Genomic DNA, 22,071 nt, shown 5'->3' on the forward strand with positions numbered 1-22,071 from the left:
TTCAGCATTCTTATGGCTTTTAACTCAGTCCAAGACCTCATGGTGCATCATCTTACCTTCATTATCCTAATTAATGGGACAGAGAGGAGATAGATAAAATCTAGACAAGCCCCTCATAGACATGCTGAGAGGATGGTTTCCTTGGTGATTCTAAATTTCATCAAGTTGGCAATCAGGATTACCCACTAAAGTCTTGAAAGTATAACTTTATAAGAATGTAACTGAGAACACCAACAGGTCACAGCATTGGGAGGGTTGATGGGGTTTTGCTGTATGTTTATTGAGTATTTTCTATTTTTATTTTTACAATGTTGGATATTGAATCTAGGATCACATACATACGAACAAATGGTCTACTCCTGAGAAATGAACCCTTCCATGGTAAAATAATTTTTAAACAGAGAATTACATAACACACATATATGTATATTAGCATATATTTTACTAAATGTGTTATATATTTAATAAATATATGGACCCATAAAAAAGAATGTGAAAGGTGAAATTGTGTTAAATTAAAATTCATATCCAGATTTCTAGAAACAGACTAGGGGTTTTCCTGGAGTTGAGATGATGCGTCTTGTGTAATCATGGAAACATGTGACCCAGGAACTCCACTTCTACCCATGTAATAGAAATCCCTGCATTTGTCACCAAGCATGTGGTACAATTTACATCCCAAGACTGACATGATGACCTATGCTGAAAACCACTCTCATGTTCATGCAGAGGAAATGTTAGCTGCAATTCACCCAAAAGGAACAGCATCACCAGGCATGGTGGCGTAGGCCTATAATCCCAGCACTCTGGAGGCGGAAGCAGGCAGATCTCTGTGAGTTCAAGGCCAACTTTGTCTACATAGTGAGTTCTAGGCCAGCTGGATCTACAGGGAGACCTTGTCTCAATAAGACAAAAAAGAAAAAATAAATAAATAAAAAGGAACAGCATTGCTAACAGACACATGGAATTTCAAAAGTACAATCCTATAGAGCTCATCATGTGTGGTGTCACTCACATAAAGAATGAAAGCTATGTGAGCATGTTGATGGCACATTGCATACAAAGGGGATTGTAGCAAAAGGGTTGAAAAATGCATCCAGAGTGTGACAATGTTCTGGAATGTTTTGATACAGGATCTGCATGCTGAGGTAATCTATGGCAGTGAGCTTGACCTGCTAATAAAATTGTTTTAATAAAAACATATTTGACATTAAAAACCTGATAAAATGGAGAATAATTAGATCCATTGTTGTTTTATTATATAGGAAGTAGCTTATGTTTTTACGTAAATATGCAGGGCTTAAGGTGCTAGACAATAAAAGTATGCCATGACGTAACATTGTTGGAAGGTAGAATCCTGAAAACAAGCCCCATAGAAATCAACAGATCAAAATGAAGAAAATATATGATCGAAGGGCATTTTTTCTTTAATTTTACATAAGTATGACCACTACCGTATTAACATGAACAGTTGCTCTTTGAAAATCAATTGTTGTTTGGCTTATAATAAATTATTTTTAATAAGTATTTCATCACCATCAGAAAGACTCTCAAATGTTACATGACAAAGTTCATTTTGAATGCTTTGCTGAGCATAGCTAAGTAGCATAAGTAAATAAAAGTATGTTGAATGCATTTTAAACATGATTAAGCAATGACATAATGAAGATAAAATAAAGATCATCATCATTAATTCAATGTGTATAACAAAATCATTAATTAGTCATCTTTAGTTAAAAATTAATGTAGTTTCATAAACAAAAAAAGACAGAAATGCAAACATGGACACACTACAATTCAATACACAAAAATATACCTGTATGTGTATGTGTGTTCACATATGTCTGTCATTCACAGTTGTGGTATGACTATTTTGTCTCTGTACTAAGAATATGTGCAGATGGTTGAACATGTTCTTTAGACAACTAGAAGGAATTTTTTTTCCTGAGACAGGGAAAGTAGACTTTCCATGCACTAGAGTCATGGCTCATGAGCAGAAAACAACTCACACTTGGGAAACACCCAGAGACTATTGCAGACACATTCACCAGAAACCAGGTAGGATTATAAACTAGAGCCAAACAAATGTGAAAGATACTAGAAAGCGAGTAGAAGAAGACAAAGGTGCTCACCAGGAGAAGGATGGTTTGGGTAGCTCTGGATTCGGGTGAGGATCAAGGGAAAACACTGGTTCTTTGCATGTGTCTCATTCTCTGCTTGTGCCTGTGCAGGATGAGAACCATGGAGCTGCTGGCCCACAGCATGAGCCCCACACACATAACATCAGGAAACAACAGGTATATTGCATGTACTATTTCACCAGTTTTCCCAAGACTAGCAGAAGAACAGTATCCAAAGTCCTGTAGGATTGTGATGTTTTTGTTGCCTTGTTTTCCAGTTATATTTTTAAGAATCACTATGTTTATAAGAAGGTTCAGGGTCCAACTAAGATATATCCAGATGCCAAAATACTTGAACACTTTGGCTTTAAGTTCTCTCCACTTCAAGACCCTGGGGCTGATGGTGATGGCCTGGAAGATGCTTAGTAAGCAGGTGCTTCCAATGGAAACACCCCTGCCCACTCTGTGGAGATAAAAAAGAAGTTTGCACCCAAAATCATCGAGGAAGTCTTTCAAACCAAAAGCTGCCATTGTGTGAGGAACTCCTTTACACATGAGAGTTAAGAAGTTGGCTACAACCGAGTGCCACAGAATCAAGTCTGTTGACTTTAACTTGCTCTTGGTGAAGAAAATAAACAGAAAATGGTAGAGAAGAGAGGAATTTCCCAGAACTCCAACAATAGTCTGTGATAAGAAGATTGTTCCTATAACCACATCACCAGCTGCCATGCTGTCTGTTTCTGGTGTCTGAAACTGAAGATCTGCATCAAAAGATGAGGCAAGGTCTGGATGTTCTGTGTCAACTGAAATCCAACACTCTCCATTCACCAGGCTTTCTTCTAGAAAATTTATCTAATGCTTAGCCCTTAGTTATAAGATTCTGAGTTCCATTTTAAGTTTAGAGAGCATTAGCAATATATAAATCCCTATATGAAGACTGTGCAACAGTAAATTTGTCACCTCTCACAGTCTCTTTGGAAGGCAGTATTGTGACTATAAATTTAAAGATGAGAGGAACGGAGTCTCCCTGAGATCCTGAATATTTGTGCATTCGTGCTCCTCTAAGATTCAAACAGCATCTTGACACTGTCTGCTTTCTCACAGACCCTGTGGTAATCTATCAGCCTTCCTCATAATTATCTATGTGGGAGCATTAACTAAAGTAGCTGGAAACTTAGTTTTGTTTATTGTAGAGACTCAGGTCTGCTGGTGGACGGTGAAACGATTGAAGGCAAAGGACCAAACTCTCAGGTGGAGAAAGGTGAGTTTAAAACTCCAAAGAGTTTAATCCTTTATACCTAACGAGCAGGGTCAGTTAAGGATACATAAACATAAACCAAGCAAAGTTCAAAGTAAAGGTTGTTTTTCTTTTCTGTTACTAACCAAACTCTTTCTCAGAGCTCCAATTTGTGAGAAAGGAAAACACAAGCCCAAGGCAGTATTCTGCCTTGAATCTGGGAGGAGGTGTTCTGCCAATGTCCAAACATTCTTGTTTTCAAGAGACAGCTGGACTCTATCTTGTCTTTGAGTCACTTTCTACAGAACTGAGCTCCATCATCCCCTCCTTTTTGTTTAGCAAGGTTTTGTAGCATAAGACCGACTATAGCAGCATGATGCTGAGAAATCACTTAGTTTCAGAAGGACCTCCACCAGACTATGAGAAATAGAGGAAACATAACAATTATTAATAAAAACAGAATAGAATACATCGTACTAGAAATCTTAAGTTGATTAACTAGATTTAGTTTTCCCAAACCATCTGTAATTTCTTTTGAGATTTTGACCAGAAATACCTTTTAGCTGATTAGAAAAAGTATGAGTAATATCTGCCTGTAATTTCAATATCTCTTGGGTCATACTACCATAATTTAACAAATGTTTTTTTAACCCAGTCCCAAGGAAATGTCATTGAATTCCAATGTACAGGTGTAACATAAAATTGACATACATTCCAGTCACATCTCAACAATACCTATCTTTGTAAACTAACAATCTGATCTCCTAATATAACTACAGCAGATTCCAAATCTGTAATTTCAGCATTGAGAATACTATCAATATGTCTTTGAGAATTTCATAATTTTTCAGTGTCCAAGTGCCATTGTTGCACGAATTGTTCAGTCCGAATACTCTGATGTAGGGCAAATCCAGCTGTTGCAGCAGTAGCAGTGATAGTGATGTAGGACAGCTGCAATAATAAGGCCAATCATTCTTTTAGTTCTGTGTTTTACATTTTCAAGAATATGGTAAAGCATAGACATCGAGGTGATTATTCCCAAGCTTGATCAAGCTGCACAGGCATCCCAACTCCCACACAAGCACAGAGTATATATAAAGTCTGTGTAGTATAATTAATTGGAAGAGTGGAATTTATGCAGGCATACAGAGCACAGTTCTCACAAGTGACAGAGCCTTCAGTCTGATTCCATTTAGTTGATCCAGTCATTAGCACATAAGGTAATCAAACACAAGGCATAATATTATGTCTTAACAAATTATGTCTTAACAAATGCATATCTTAACACAAGGCATAATATTATGTCTTAACAAATGACAATTCAGTATTATTATTAGAGTTACTTTTCCAAATGTCCCCTCTCGAAGCTCATAATTATGTAGATGCAGTAATTAACTTCCAAAGATGTTCTTGAGTGGTGCCTCCTAGAAATGAGGAGAGGGTGAAGCTATCCCCCCACCATGCTGAACCAATCCTTCTGTGGCATTGCTTTTAGTAGATATTAAAGAGTTATTTTCTTTATGCCATCTTAACTCTTTACTTTCCCTTTTTGTCCAAGTCAAGCCCACAGGCCTCCAATCAATGATGCTTTCAAAGGAAGCATTAACAAGAACTTGGACTTCCAGGCTTCCACATTGTTCCCAATGTATCCAAGCACTTAACTCTGAGACTACTTGTGTCCAACAAGGAGGCATGGTAGGTGGAAAGTGTGATTAGTACTATTGCCTTTGAATCTTTTTCCCACTAAAATATACATAACCTTCTTACTATATCCTTCTTAGAATAGATAGTCAAACATGATAAGTTCCCTTCAAACAGTGCTCTTCACACCTTTACAAATGGGAACACCCTGGACTCCTTCTATATAGGATACTATCTGCCCCTCCTCCTGTGGGACTAAGAGACCCTGATTATCACAAGACTCGGGCTCCCAATTAGAATCACTAGTGTAAATTGGGATAGTGAGCTATCCCCAGTGAACAGCCTGATTTAGAGGTGGATTTGGAATATAAGCCCAATTAAAAAAATTTAGTAGCAGTAGTTGCCTGTACAGTAGTTATTGCAGGCATAGCTATAGTTATTGCAGGCCATGGAGACCCCACCAGATGGACTTGAACCAGTTTGACTTATCCTCACATAGATGTAATTGGTAAAAGAAAGGAGCCAGGGGGTCCTCCCAGGCCATGTGGCCCCTGAGGAACAGATCCTCCAGCAACCTAAAGAGTAAAAATAAATTGGTTTATTTGAGCCAACAGTATGGTCTTAAACACCCAAAAAGGAAAGTATAACCAAAGATTACAGTGATCAGTATATTTCTTTAAGGCTTCAAGGGATTACGCTTCCCAGACATTAGGCTTAAGTCCATATAAAATGTTATTTAGGCAATTATTTTTCATAGATGATTTTGTTTCTAAGCAGAAAGTGCTGCTCAGATGTAAGACTTCAAATCTTGGTCTGCAATACTGTAGTGCCCACCTGTAGCTAAGGGAGACAACCAGCTATTGTTCTAAAATGATGGATAAATTTGTTTTCTCCCCCTATGTAGAAGACTTTGAGAGGGAACTGACATGGATTCTAGCTACTCCAACAACTACCAAAATGCCTGAAAACAAACCCTGAGTCCATCACTCTTGAGTCCAGCCTTGGTAGACAAAATAAAAATAAGAAGAAACCCAACAGAGGGATGCTTTTGGAGGCACTCATCAAGAAATCCCAAGGGACTCTGATGAATAGTTGAAATTTGCTCTGTTCTGACTTTTTTTCTGGTTCCCTGACTAGAACTTGTAATATTAACTACTCTTGCCTTTATTTCTCCTTCACATCCCCTATTCATCTGTCAAGGACCATCTTTTCTCCCTAAAGATAAGAGTTATGCAATTTGGGAGCCATTTACATAGACCCATTGAAGGGGTACCCCAGTTGCCTCACCCTGCATCTGAGTTCAGCATGGAAGAAGCCAGAGCGGTCTGCATCCCGATTCCCTATGGACTATTTGGGTAACCTCGTCAGAGGATGGTGTGATCAGAATAGCAGGTAGGAATTGGCTAGACAGTTAGGTCAAAAAAGACCCCAAAGAGAAGTAGCTAGTTTCTTGGTTAAAAGTCACAATGTCCTTGGGCCTCTTAGCAACGTACTGTATTCCAAAAGCCAAAAATGTCAAAATTATTTGGGAGTTCTTATTTAATCCCTAAAAGATTTTAGAGTTACATCTTCAGAGGGGGGAATGTTAGAGTAGCAAAAAAAAAACGCATTAAGAAGTAAAGAAAGAAAGAAAGAAAGAAAGAAAAAGGAAGGAAGGAAGTAGAAAGAAAGAGAAAGAGAAAGAAAGAGAAAGAAGGAAAATACATGAAGATGTCAGAAAAAAGTGATGGGGAGATATGGGAGGAGTTGGAGGGGAGGTGATGGGGTGATATGGGAGGTGTTGGAGGGGAGGGAGTTGGCATGGATTTGATCAAAACATCTTATATGCATGTATGAAATTCTCAATGAAGATCTTTTAAAAGTATGCTTCAAACCTTTGAATGCTCATTACCATGAAATGTAGCTCTAATTAAAACATAGACTGTGTTGCAATATGATCTGTGGCTTGGCCTGAGTTGTCCCTTTCATAACAAGATTTCCAGCGATGCCAGTACAAGTACAAGGGACACATTCTTCAATCTCGAAGCATATTCATGGAAGAATGTGGGAGTGCTTTACATGGAAAATGTTATGAACTGTCTATTTTCTTGCACAAGAACAAGGAAAATAACACAATCATTTAAAATATTTCCTATGCAATATACAGACTAAACAAATCTTAGTACATTGAATATTCTAACAGGTTTTTAAATAATATTTTATTTTATTCTAATTTTATTAACCAAAAATTTATCTAAAAGGAATACACTTCCCACCCTAAGCAGACAGAAATAAGAGAATTTTTAAAACAGGATTTGTTACTGCAGAGAGTACTGAACAAATGTTGTGTATACAAATGGTTACAAAAGCCAGCAATAATATGTGTATAATATTTGACAAGCACAGAGAATTTACAACTAAAATGTGTTCATTAAATTTTATAGAAAGTGTAGTATGCACAATTTTTTACAATGAAAAGATGTGTATTTATGAATAAAATTAAAATATTAAATTTTATAAAACACTCTAGTTTTCCTTTTTAGTGTGGGAAGACAAAGAGGGATACCACTGAACACATGAGTTACTTTTATTATCCTCGTTTTTAATTTTTACTTCACTTATTTTTCAGGATATGTGTTATGTGATATACAGACAGTGTTTTGAATTTCTAAAGAAATACATGATATCATCCTTGTTTTCCGTTTCTGGGGTACAAAGACCCAGTAATGGAAGCTGTGCTGCTCTCTGAGTGTGAAACGGGCATACCACTGAACACATGAGTTACTTTTATTATCCTCGTTTTTAATTTTTACTTCACTTATTTTTCAGGATATGTGTTATGTGATATACAGACAGTGTTTTGAATTTCTAAAGAAATACATGATATCATCCTTGTTTTCCGTTTCTGGGGTACAAAGACCCAGTAATGGAAGCTGTGCTGCTCTCTGAGTGTGAAACGGGCATACCAACATAAGAAATAGGTCTGCTTCAGAGTCTCGACCTGTGAAGGCTAGTATTTGCAAAGTGAAAGTGAGAACTTGATTTTCCCAAAGGAAGGATGCCAACTATCCATTCTGCATTAAATATGGTAATCCTTGTGCTTCATTTTGTAAATTACCAGAAGAAGCTTACCACTGAGAATCTTACTTTAAAAAAAAATTATGTCTGAATGTGGACGTTGGCACAGAGCACCTCTGCCAAGGGATGGAGCTTCAGGAGATAAATGGACAGAGATATCAACAAACACAGCAGTGAATATCATCAGTCCTGTGAGGATGGTAGGATAAAAATCATAAGTGAAGCAATACAATTCCTGAATTAAACTAAAAAATCAATTCTATGTAATGTTCAACCAACATTATACCGGCCTTGTTCAGCAATTTCTTATGTGTTTGAATATTTATTCTTTTAGGTTCTGAGAGAAAAATACTACCCTCACTTATCCTTAAATATGCAAGCCTTCCTTTCTTCTTTCTTTCTTTCCTTCATTCTTTTGCAGTCTCTCTTGTCTTGTCTCTTTTGTCTCCCTATATCTCCAGGTGAACTAGAACTCACCATGTAGCCCAAGCTGCCCTCAAACTCACAAAGATCTGCCTGCCTCTCTGTCCTGAGGGCTGGGATTAAAGGCGTGTACAACCACACATTGCCCAAATGTGTCAGTTTTTTAAGCAATGAAATACATGTTGTTACCATGTAAATTTTCTGCAAACTTATCCAAAGAAACTTAAAGGGCCATCAGGATAACCTTCACAGAACATAGTCTCTTCTCCACTAGCGTATGAGGACTGAAGTGCATCATCTCTAGGAGTTGGGGATGGTATGTTTCAATATTCATCTACCACATCAGAAATATTTTGAGATTGTAAGTGATGCATTTATTGAATTAGTCTTGAAAAATAAACATTGGAGGACAGAATAGAGATGTAGCATAGGCTACATAAGTTATAGAGTGAATGTGGACCATCAAAAAAAGGAAAGGAAAATATCTTTGGAAATAAGCTCATTATGTAAGAAAAATAAAAGTCTACAAGTTCAAAATACCAAAGATTTTGAGAAAGGAAGAGCACATGACCCATTCCCCTGGATGCATTTACCTGAAAACAAGCCATCTCGCATCCTTTTGTGAGTTTTTTCTTGAGGGAGACTTACTTGTATAAATTATAGCTTTCTTTTTGAGAATCTTCGTTTAGGTTAAAAGAAAATTCATTGAACCTGCTAATATAACAAGACAAAGAAGCACCTCAGAAAACAAAGCAAAATAGGTCATACTGTCTACTGTCACAGCAGACACACAGGAAGAAAGAACTCCTACATAGAGACCCCAGTATAAGTTTCTGCTTTCCTGCCTTCAAATGACCTGCCCTGCCAACAAGATTGAGGATTTCTGCTACATTCATGGGAATGCGGCTGCACTGACCTCTTTTCCTAAGCCAGGCACACTTCCAGAGTTCCCATTCTTTGAAACAGAAAGCTGAACTCACCTATCAGTCAGAAGCACTTGTGATTGACCCCCAGGATCAACTTTTGTTGCTGCTGTTAATTGAAATAGCACTGATGCTTCTACTTAGCTTAATAGAAGGAGTCTGTGTGAGACATGCAAGTGAAACTATTTCTACAAAAGACAGAATTTCAGGAGTTCGTTTTGAGTTTAAGGAATGTATTCTTTATTTTGTGGTGAAGACAGCATATTTTATGTATTAATGATGTATCTTTTGTCAGTGCTATTTTATTTTTCTTACACATTGGCGCTACTCAAAGTAAGTAATATATCCACATGTTAAACTTTTATCCTACTTTGTAGTCTATAGATCCAAAGTCATCATTTCTGACAATTTTAGCACATAAAATGCATGTTGGAGGATTATTCTCACCAGGTTGTGACCTTGAGCTATAGAAATTAGTTATGCCACAGGAAATTAAATTGATTCTGTTGATTACCTTCACATACTCTGTATTCACTATAACCATTATTATATCATCAACACCTGTCATCTATAGTTTCGTGATCATGGAGCGCTTGTGTTTTAAATTCCTTTACCTAACATACTGTACACCAGATAAATTATGATGTCAAGTATGAGAAGATTCCATGCTTTTCTATAATGGATTTATATATTATTTTTTAGAAACATCACATTTTATTAAATCCTTCCTAAGTTAAAGTATATTTAAATTGACTACATACATATCTGTTAACAGTACTACAATAATTAGGGAGCATATGTATCTCTAGCACATATTTAATTCATTTCTTTTCATTATATACCCAGGATTGAGCCTGCACCACTATAGAGTAATATGTTTGATATTTAGGAAACTTCCCAGTAGTTCTGCATGATATTGTTCCAATATTAATGTCCACTGACAATGCACTTGTATGGCACATTGGTCAACATCCTCATCAGCCTTTGTGATGTTTTTCTTTAGGTCTATACACATTGTCTCTGATATTTTTTTCATATAAAACTATTTACCTTATCTTTTAAACCACTATACATATGGTGAATTATTTATCTGGTGATAATTTGTATATTGTTTTGATGAAATGTCTACCACATTAATTTCTAATTTGGTCATTTGTGAGTTAATATCACTTTATTAGCTCTATAAACACCTACTTGAATATGTAATATGCATGCCTTTGTGTGTGGATAATAAGATAATAATCAGGAATAGTGTTTAAGTCTCGCATGTAGTCAGTGAAACATAAGTATGTGGGAGACCGAAAATGAAACATCCCAAAGTCAAATCAAACATATGCAAAAAACATTTTTCTTATTAAGTTACCACAAATGTCATGGTTTGTCTTTAGGCAGAATATTTGTTATTTAGAAGTGATGCTGTCACTTAAAACTGTTACATCTTTGAAACACAACCAATTTATTGTTCAGAGTTATTGCCCTGAAATCTACTATAGACTCTGAGGTGACAGATAAATTTTGAATTGTTTTGTGTTATTAATGAATAGATTACATGACAAACAAGTTGATAATATAAGAATTCCTGAAATGCAACTGCAGGACTTTACTGATTAACCATCTTCTCTTCATCCTACCTCCCTTCATTGCTTCTAACAACCACTCCTCTACTTTGCATGGAAATCAATATAATATTCATCTGCATATAGGTGAGATCAAAGTATTTTATTTGTGTCTACTAATTCACTTAGGACCATGCCCTAAATATTTATATGCATTGATGAAAATGACAGCACTTCATTCTTCTGAAAGTATTCAACTGAATGCATATACTGCATTTTTTATCCACATATGCATGGATGGACTGCATAGTGCCCCCTTCTGTTCTCTGTTCATCCATGTGCAACTGCGTGGAGTGATGGAAAGAGATTCCACAAGAACGAAGTCTCTGTGGAGATTTCCGTCACAAAAGGAGACTTTTATGGTGATTGTTACACAGAACAAACTCTTCAATGTCTTCTGATGCCCCAAAGCAGTGCTGCTGTTGCTTTAACAGATAAAAGGGAAGTTTAGGTTACAGACAGGTGAACATCCAGAACCACAAACCAATATCTAGGGACATGTCTTCTTCCTTCTTGTATTGGTGGAAAACATGGCTCATTCTCCACATAGATGCAAAGCCAAATGGAGGTTTTTAAAACTGAGATGGTTTATTTATTTTTCTCCCATTTTAGTTTTTCAAAATTTCATTCATGTTTACTGTACTTAAAACATTTCCAAACCTCCCACCCCATCCAACTTTTACATGTCCCTCACTCCTCAAATTCTTATCCTCTTCTTTGATTAGAATTGTTACATATATATACATGCATACATATATATGTATATATGTAACACACTGTGTCCATTTAGTGGTGTTCATGTGTACTTGTATGTTAGATTGATTACTTGAGATTAAGTAACCTATCCATACATTTGTCTCTGGAGAAAACTGATTCTCCCTCCTCAGCATCTGTAGATTGCCTTCATCTAGATGTGAGACCTTATTTAAGCCTGAGAGTAGACTCTCTAAAAGAAAGAGACTTGTCAAGACACTAGTTAATGGATATGCGAGGTAAGTGCTTTCATATATTTGAACCTTGTTCAGAGATAAATCCAAGTCGGAAGAGGTGCAATTTCTGTAGATAAGTTGTGATAAAAACCAATGAGAAGATCATAGAACCAAGAGTACATAATGGGTGTGGAGAGATCTGCCTATCTAAGTGCATGTCTGTAATAACACCAGGAAACATCAAGGAGGATTACACATTTGTGCAGAATTGGTGCATCTGAATTTCAAGGAGTGTAGAAATGAATCTTTGTTACTATTTTTAATTGAACGTTTAGGATTTCAGACAAAGTAGTTTGCTCATATTCAGAAACCCTTCCCTATCTGCACCCCTGCTTACTTATACACTCATGCTTTCCTGTATTGTACTATTTGTTAGGGAATTACACTCTTTCCTCCCCCTCTTCCACAATGGCCTCTGAACTGTGGATGGATGAGGTTTCATACAGAAGTCCTATCCTACACTCTATAGTCTCTTGTTTAAAATTTGGCTAGCTGTTGCCTTCTGTGTGCATCACACTCTATTGTATAAGGAAGCTTTACTGGTGAGTGTTGAGGGATGCATTAGTTTTCTCTCTACCCCTTGTTCCATTATGTTCCATGAAACTTAGTTGTAGAGGTTCAACTGTAAGTGTGTTACCTAGTACTGGGCATCTCTCAGACATATGTTCTCTGTGTCTGACCAGAGGTGCGATTCTTCAGTAGCCTCCATCTGTTGCAAAAAGAAGCTCTTTAATGGGTGGTGTACTATACATTTCTCTGTAACTATAAGGATCAACATTTAGCATGTAGTCAGAAATTTTTTTTTCTTTTTTGGGTCTTTTTGAGACAGGGTCTCCCAGTAGCCCCAGCTGTCCTGGAACTCACTATGTAGACCAGGCTGGCCTTGAACTCACAGAGATCCGCCTGCCTTTGCTTCCCGAGTGCTGGGATTAAAGGCATGCACCACCACACCTAGTATAGTAAGAAATTTTATGCCCCCCTCCCCCTTGGTGCTCCCCTCCCGGGCCCTCATACCTGTGCTCACACTCAGCGAGGGTCCCCGCTGCTCCTGCCGCCCGTCACAGGGGGGTGGGGGGTGGGTTCCCAGAAAGCAGCTTGATGAGTGTCCAAAGTAGCAGTGGAAGTTTGGAGGGGCCGCCATGTGGCCAGGTTCCTGCTGAATCACAGGCCACCATCCTGCCTTCCGGGAGGCCCAGAGAAGGTGCAATGGATGAAGTTCATAGTCTAGATCCAAGAAGGCAGCAGTTACTTACTGGAAGGGAGGTTTACTGGGGTTGCAAGTGGGGGCAGTCAGAGCATTAGGAGTTGCAGTATTGGAGCTAAAGTCTCAACAGATAATGAAAGTTCTAATCACAGTTTTGGAAGTTTGGGATCTTTAAGTGACAAAGAATCAGAGGAAAAAGTATTGGGGGACGTGGCCACAAAATTAGTGACTATTTTGAATACCAACGTGGAAATGGCTCAAGATCAGTAAGAGGCATACTTCCCCCAATCTGTTCTCCACAAAACTCACATTCACAGTCCACTCCTTCTTCATCTATTCGACCAAATAGCCCTTCTCCTACTGCATTAGCTTTTGGGGACCACCCTGTTGTACAACCAAAGCAGTTATCCTATAAAATTACTCAGACTGATCTCACAATGCTGAAATAGCAGCCTTAGAAAGTAATAAAAATCAGGACCTGGAAAAGAAGGAAGGTCACATAGATGATTTGCTCAGAGCTAATTGCGATCTCAGATGGCAAATAAATTATCAACAAAAATTACTTGAAAAATATAAAGAACAATTAAATAAGTGCATATCAATGAACAAGAAGCTTCTTACTTAAAAGAGTACACGAAAAACTGTCAAGCAGACAGAAGAGTATGCAAGATCAGTTAGGCTTTGAGCACTTCACAACAGTTAGACATGGCTGCTTGGTTTACTCAACAGTGGGCAGATGGTTTTGCCTTTCAGAATCTTGTGAAGCAACAAGAAGGGGTGAACCAGCAAAGGGAAGATACTGAAATGCAGAGGAAACTTCTAGCCAAATGCAAACCTCCAACAGCTAATAATTCTCAGGCACCTTCTACCAATTCTGAACCAAAACAAAGGAAAAACAAAGCAGTCAATGGAGCAGAAAATGATCCTTTTGTTAGACCAAATTTACCACAGCTGTTGACTTTGGCAGAATATCATGAACAAGAAGAAATTTTCAAGTTCAGACTAGGCCATCTCAAAAAGGAAGAGGCAGAAATCCAGGCAGAACTTGAACATTTGGAAAGAATCAGAAATCTTCACATACAGAAGCTCAAAAGAATAAACAATGAAGATAATTCACAGTTCAAAGATCATCCAACATTAAATGAAAGATGTATTATTTTGCTTGGAAAAGGTGGCTTTAATGAAGTGTATAAGGCTTTTGACCTGTATGAGCAAAGATATGCTGCTGTGAAAATCCATCAGCTTCATAAAAGCTGGAGTGATAAGAAAAAAGAAAACTACCACAAACATACCTGCAGAGAGTATAGAATACACAAAGAATTGGATCACCCCAGAATAGTAAAACTCTATGATTATTTTTCCTTGGATACAGAATGCATTTTGTACAGTGTTAGAATACTGTGAAGGCAATGACTTGGATTTCTATCTGAAGCAACACAAGTTAATGTCAGAGAAAGAAGCTAGGTCTATTGCAATGCAGATTGTAAATGCTCTAAGATACCTCAATGAGATTAAATCTCCTATTATACATTATGATCTTAAGCCGGGAAATACCCTTCTGGTAGATGGAACAACATGTGGAGAAATCAAAATCACTGATTTTGGTCTATCCAATATTATGGATGATGATAGCTATGGTGTAGATGGAATGGATCTAACTTTCCAAGGAGCAGGCCCTTACTGGTATTTACCTCCTGAGTGTTCTAGAGTTGGAAAAGAGCCACCAAAGATTTCCAACAAGGTTGATGTACGGTCAGTTGGAGTCATCGTCTTCCAGTGTCTCTATGGTAGAAAATCATTTGGCCACAATCAATCTCAACAAGACATTCTTCAAGAAAATACAATACTGAAAGCCACAGAAGTCCAGTTCCCTGTAAAACCAGTTGTAAGCAGTGAAGCCAAGGCCTTCATAAGATGCTGTTTGGCATACCGAAAAGAAGATTGATTTGATGTGCACCAACTGGCAAATGATCCATACATTCTCCCACACATGAGAAGATCAAATTCTTCAGGAAACCTACATATGTCTGGGCTGACAGCATCTTCTACATCTCCTTCTTCAAACACAGTTACTTAAAGACTCTCCTCCAAGATTGGCATGATCTTCTTTGATTGGCTTCCAATACATACCTGAATTTGGGAGCATTTGAGTGTTTCTGTTTTCCATTTTACACAGGACATGGTTTAGAACTGTTTGTGAACCTAAGTCCTTTGTGGACTCACTTGTGTGAGAGTGCGTTGTGAACAGTGAATAAGCACACACATCTCACTCTGACCTAGAACAGTTAAACAGGAATACCAGGCTGAGAATTGTTGGGCCTTTGGGAGCCTCATATACATGGCATGGAGGAAAATGAGGCCTAATATAATTTCCTAAGCCAGGCTAAAGTTTAGCGACCTGTCTCTGGCCTGTCACTTCTGTGTGGAGGTGACTCAGCAGTGCCCTATCTAAGATTGCCTCTGCCCAGTAACAACTGATGTAATAAATTCCCAGTGGCCCACAGTCTTCTCCCCAGATGACACATTCCTATACCCACCCCCTTTTCCACACCCCTTTTGCTTAAACTATATAAGTTGATGCCTGACACAATAAAGTGAGTTCCTGCCTCGACAAGACTCCCGACTCGGTGTGGTTTTTGAATCGCCGACACTCACCATCCTGCTCAGCCCGCAAGAGAGGAACCCAGACTGGTCCTGGCCTCTCTCCCTGTGCCACACCTGTTGGAATGCCCAACAGAGAAGAAAGGGAAGGTGTTTTTACTTAGTGGAACACTGTAAATAACGTTTATAATGCTTAAATATATTTTATTGTTACTAGAGAGTTCTAATATGAAGGGTAGTTTTTCATTATTTAAAAACGTGGAAAAATATGAAACATATTTCTAACACAAGAACTACGGTATCTGGATACATCTTCAGCATTCAGCAGTTTATCTGCTGAAACCAAAGTAAAAACTGAGTGATGGTGACCGTTGTGTTTTATAATAATAGAATGTGAGAGTTAGAATCTTTGGGCAAAGTTAGACTTTGTCATTTTCCTATTGTGGTTTTTACCAAGTTGTACCTCAAAATCATATGTTCGGTTTTCCCCTACTGGTTATGTTAAAGGGACAGCTGTTACTCCTAGATCCTTCACACCTTTAACAAAAAGAGCTGCCTATTCTGAATCAATTGAAGTCACTAAATTGTAGTATCTCCATTGCTTTCAGTATTTTAGAATTGTTAACAGGCATTTTTCTTTTGGAACCAGGCTTTTTCCATTAAGACAAGAGACAGTGTATAACCAAAAGCAGGCCAGTTCTCTGGAGGATAATAATAAATTCCCTTCTAACTCTATTGTAAATTGTTGTACAGATGTTGTATTTCAATTACTAAGTTTCAGCAGCTTATTCTTGTACAAATGTTTAAAAATATGACTTTTCTAATTGAATATTGTATTTTTAAGTCTTTGAAGGTGCTTTAATTCCTGCTAAATAATGTTGCTTTTTTTGCTAAAAAAAAAATCGAATGACCTCCTTGAAGGTGCAACTTGACTGTACATCATAGAGAGATAATTAAAAGCAGGCATTCATTAACAATCAAGGCATGGAAAATCCATGTTGGGTATATTGAGTTCTTTAAATCAGTTTCTTGGGTTCTAGGGCTGTGGAGCATATAGATACTAGATTTATAAATTGTTCATGGTTATTCTACATTTCTAGAAGGTTCTTAGCATCGTGGTGGGATGATGATCCCATAGGAAGTTTCTTGTGGTTTGTACAGATTTGTTAAAATGTGACCATTTTCTAACACCTGCCTTGTATGGTAGAAATCAATATTTTGAAGATGCTGTATTTCATTGCTGTAAGGTTTTTTTTTTTCTTCATTGACACATTCATAATGCTGAGACTTACATGTAAGCTGTCCATGTTGCAGAAAACCAAGGCTATATTTACCAGATTCCCTTTAATATTGTACAGTTAAACTGTGGCTCTTATCTGATGTTACAAGCCATTTTGTTTTTTCCATTGTACATAGACACATCGCCTCTTTAAGATGCTGCTTGAATTATAGAGAATGTAGCCAAAACAGTAATAAACCATGACAATTAAAATGTAAATATATATATATATATATTTTTTTTCAAGAGCTATGAGAGAGGTTGGGTTTTCTCTAGGAACCATGTCCTCTCCTGCCATATGTATTTGGCTGAGTTTGCAGTGCCACCCAGGAATTCCCTCCCATTGAGGGGGCTTTAAGTACAATTAGTTACTTTTGATTGCCCCCCCAAATAACAGTGCCACTACTGCATGAATGGAGGTAGTTTGCCATGCTGGTCATTATGGTTATTGGGCTTTAGGCCTGGATTGGACCATTGACTGTTTTTCTCCCTTGGAAGTCTGCATATCATCATCTAGCATTACATAGCTAAGCTTCAGTTAGAAGGCTTCCAGGTCAGTTCCTGCTCCATTGTTTCAAGTCCTGTATCCTAAGTACATCCTGTCTTCAACATCAGGGTCTTATCTACTAGTGTAGGGAGATAACCAAGAGGTTTGGCAATAGCCTGTGCTATTTTGGGAGTCTCCTGTACCACCTGCACCAATCACTCAAAGGGAGATCTTTTCTGTCTGGCACTGTGTTCCTTGCCAAGCAGCTCCCAGGTATTTGTATGCATTAATGTTCAGACACCATATGTGCATTTTTCATGGGGTTTCAAGGGCATCACTTTTCCCATTAGGTTTCCTAGAACCCCAAGATTCATTTACTTTTTTCTCCCATCCAGCCTCCCTCCCTAGTCACAGCATGCTCATTATCCCCACCCTCCCTTTGATACCACCTGCCTCCAACCATCCTCCCTCTCCTGACTTCCCTCCCTCCCCAACACCGTGACCCTTTGCATGTGCCTCCATCCTCTCCTCCCTGCTGAATACTACCTCCACCCTGGCAACATCTGTTCCCTTCCATCCCTCTTTCAGGTTCTTTATTTTCCTTTACCTCCATGTATCCTTTCCCTTTTCCAGACTCTTGGTGTTGCCTCAGAATTTATATACTCACATATAATGGATTGGTGCTACAGTCCACAAATGAGGGAGAACATATGTCTCTTGCTTTTCTGCATTTGTGTTACTTCACTTAGTATACCACACTCTAGTTCCATCCATTTAGCTGCAAATTTCATCTTTTCTTATTGCTGAGTAGAACGCCACTGTGTAGATGTACCACATTTTCATTATCCACTTGTCAGCTGAGGGACACTTAGGTTGTTTCCATTTCTTAGCTATTGTGAAGACAGGAGCAACAAACATGGATGTACAGGTATCTCTACAGCATGATGAGTCCTTTGGGCATATGGCAAGGAGTAGTATAATTGGATCATATGGTAGGCTCAATATTGATTTGAGTTCCAAAATGTCTTTCATTGTTAGTCCATCCCCTGAAGCTTGGTCAAATTACCCAGGATCATCCATCCTGAAGTGTCTCTCCCACTCTCGTCAACTTTTAAACCCTTTCCCAAGTATCCCAGGAGAACAAATTAGCTGTGGGGGCCCATGGGGCCAAGAGAGTCACAGTCTCCCAGACCTGGTTGGCTACAGAGTCTGAAATGTCTAGCCCTCGGCTCTTAAGCATATAATGCCTTCAGAGCCAGCTCATGCTTTTTACAAGTTGCGTTACCCATACTAAGGGTCTAACTCACCCCGAAAGACCGACTGGACTCAGCCACTATCTCTTTCGTTTTCTTCACACGCAGCACAATGGGGGCTGAGGAGGGGGAGTGCGCTGCCATTCTAATCCTCTGTTCTGGAGGGGCACCACCAAGGAGGCAGGGAGTCTTGTCTAGCAGGAGTTTATTTATTATTAAGGCTGAACAATATTTAAAGGCAAAAACCACAAGCATAGCATAGGCAGGGAGGCCGGCATTCAATCAGCTCAGATGATAAAACAAAAATTTAGTTGATTGCATTTTAATTTAGTTTCACGGGAGTTCTAAGGACTCTGGCAGATGGTAACCAGATTATTTGAAGTATAATAATGGCATCTAGAGCAGTTACTATTTAAGTCTTTGTTTCACTGTCCCTCTGAAATATTTTGAACCAAGTTTTGATTAGAATAGCGCATCAAGCTCTATTTACAGCATTCAACAACTTTTGTACTCCAAAGTTCCAAAATCTTCTACATCCTTTTAAGAACAACAGTTTCTTCACAGCAATGCCCCACTTCTGGCATCAACTTCAGTATTACTTTTCTGTTGTGATTAAGCACCAGGACCAAGGCATGTTATGAAAAGAAGTTATTTGGCCACATGTTTGAAGAGAGGTAAGAGTCCACCATGACTGGAGATATTTGAATGAAAATGTCCCTCAGAGATTCCAAGTATTTGATGATTTGGCCATAGTCAGTAGCACTGTCTACAGAGGTTAAAATGTGTATCCACACTAAAGGAAACAAGTCACTGGGGTGAACTTTGAGAATTCATACACTTGTCCCATTTCCAATTTATTTCCCTTTGCTTCCTGTGCCTGCTTGAAGATGTGAGTGCTCAGGTTTCAGCTGTGGCTGCCTCCTGAGAGGTCTACTTGGTCGTGATGCATTCTTTTTATCTCTGGAACCATACACCTTGTATAAGCTGCCTTGCTGATTGTGCTTTATTCAAAGGAAAAGAAAAGTAGCTAGTACACTGGCAGAGAATCACTGCAGTAAATGGCAGGCATGGAGGCAGGAGCCAAAGGCTGAACATGTTATCTTCAAGCACAAACACGAAGCAGAGATTAAACTGGAAATGGGGCAAGGCTATAGACTCTCAAAACCCACAACCACTGAAACACTTCCTCCAACATGGTGGCATCTGCTAAACCACCCAAAACTGCACCAACTAGGGGCACAGTATTCAAATATTTGAGATCATAGGGGACATTTTTCATGACAGCATTCTTTGTTAGAAGTTACAATATTTAACTTATTTTAATATTTTGGTGATGGGGTCCCTGCCAAAGTTCAAATAATGTCATTATCACCATAGCAGTTTTCATTGCACCTTACAGAACATGTTTGGTTTTACAATTTTTTTTTTTTCTTTTGGTCATTTGGAGACAGGGTCTCCCTGTAGCCCCAGCTGGCCTGGCACTTGCTATGTCCAACAGGATGGCTTGAAGTAACAGAGATCCTCCTGCCTCTGTCTCCTGAGTGCTGGGATTAAAGGCATGCACCACCATGCCTGGCATTGCTTTTATAATTTTTATTTACGTGTCTGAGCAATTGTCTGCATGTATGTAACTGTTCAGAGACCAGAAGAGGGCATAAGATTCCCTGATACTGGAGTTATGGATGGTTGATAGCCCTTTGTGGGTGCTGGTAACTGAACTCAAGTCCTCTTCAAGAGTAGTCAGTACTCTTTATTGTTTAGCCATCTATTGAGTCCAGAAAATAAGTTTTTACATACGATTTATGAGGCTTTGCTTACTTTTAATATTTTAATTAACCATTTGAAAATTTCCTACAAGGTGTTTTGATGAGATTCTCCCTCTTACCTTCTTGTTGGTTTATCATGTATTTTCTCATTATGAATGGGGAAAGCACACTAGCACACCACCTCCTGTAAAACTGTGTTTTGGTTCTTTGTTTAGTAATGGTACAGAAATACATGCATTATTGCAGAATTGTTAATTACTGCAAAACAGTATTATTGAAAGCTAATATTGTTGGCCATTTCTTCAAAAGAAATGAGCATTTCAGTCTGTATGATTAAGTGACCAAGAAAGAGAGCTGATGCAAAGAGTACTGTGTACGTTTTAGAAATACAAATGCAACACCCATAAATTATGGGCTTAATTATATTTTTGTAGAATTTTGTTATACGTACCTCAGTGCCTCTAATTTTAGTAATAACAAACTGTATATTACTTGAATTTTAATTTAACTAGTAAAAAGAAACCTTAAGGAACCACTCTTCTGTAGTTTGTATTAGACTTACAATCACTCTTGTCTCTTGTAAAATGAAGTAGGCAAGTTTCACATTGGTAGAAATAACATTTTTAATAGAATCTTTAGGTTAAAGCACTGAATATGAGTTTTATTTAAAATATATATGTGTATAAATGTATATATATGTGTATATATGGATATATATAGCTCAAAAGATTTTGAAATATCATATGTGGTTCAGTTACAACACAAATAAAAGTCAGGAAAAAGCAACATTATGCTCAACATATAAATACTAGAGTTCATTATCTGACACTTTCAAAGAGGTAGGCTAAATGCCAATAGGAACATGGTTAAAAATCACAAAGTTTTTAGTAACAGTTTTCTCTATACTTTTCCCACATCAAGTAACACTGAAAATATCTAACAATTCTTCCTATGGTATAATTCATCAATAAATGAATGTGCTAGACTATTTGTTTTCCACACTGAAACACAGGTAATGATGAATCTCCAATACTCAAGATTGACTTTTTCTTTTAGTATAATAGAAATATGTCCAGAACACCTAAGGCACAGTAGACTGCATTCTCATTACTAAAAAAAAAAAATAATCTCCATTTAGCTTTTGTGGCAGAATATAATATAGCAATTACTCACGGAGCAATTGCATTCATGAATTATTCCTAATTTGCAATATATTCATTCAGGTCTGAGTCAACAATTACTATAAATAATCATATAATCCTGGGCAAGGAAGAAAATTTCGCTGAGGATCAAATAAACCTACAAAGTTTTCCCTTTAATAAGGTCCAATTCTGGGAATACAGGTATTAAAAAAAGAACAGTTAAATCTACAAAAATATCACATTTTATTCCATTAAAATATACTAGCAATTGATGTTATTACTTTCACTTTGTTTCCCATAATACTCTTATTTTGTCATACTGTCTTAATTAGG

The 22,071-nt window shown here is 37.8% G+C and overlaps 2 pseudogenes; one reads left to right on the top strand and one right to left on the bottom strand.

The window, feature by feature from the left end:
- The window catches only part of LOC103741739, a 111,137-nt pseudogene that overhangs the window by 71,686 nt on the left and 17,380 nt on the right, over nt 1-22,071 (bottom strand).
- Nucleotides 13,192-15,287, top strand: LOC103741738 (annotated as a pseudogene).

Source organism: Nannospalax galili, unplaced genomic scaffold (genome assembly GCF_000622305.1).
Source record: "Nannospalax galili isolate Female #2095 unplaced genomic scaffold, S.galili_v1.0 scaffold260, whole genome shotgun sequence".
Classification (NCBI taxonomy): Eukaryota; Metazoa; Chordata; class Mammalia; order Rodentia; family Spalacidae; genus Nannospalax; species Nannospalax galili.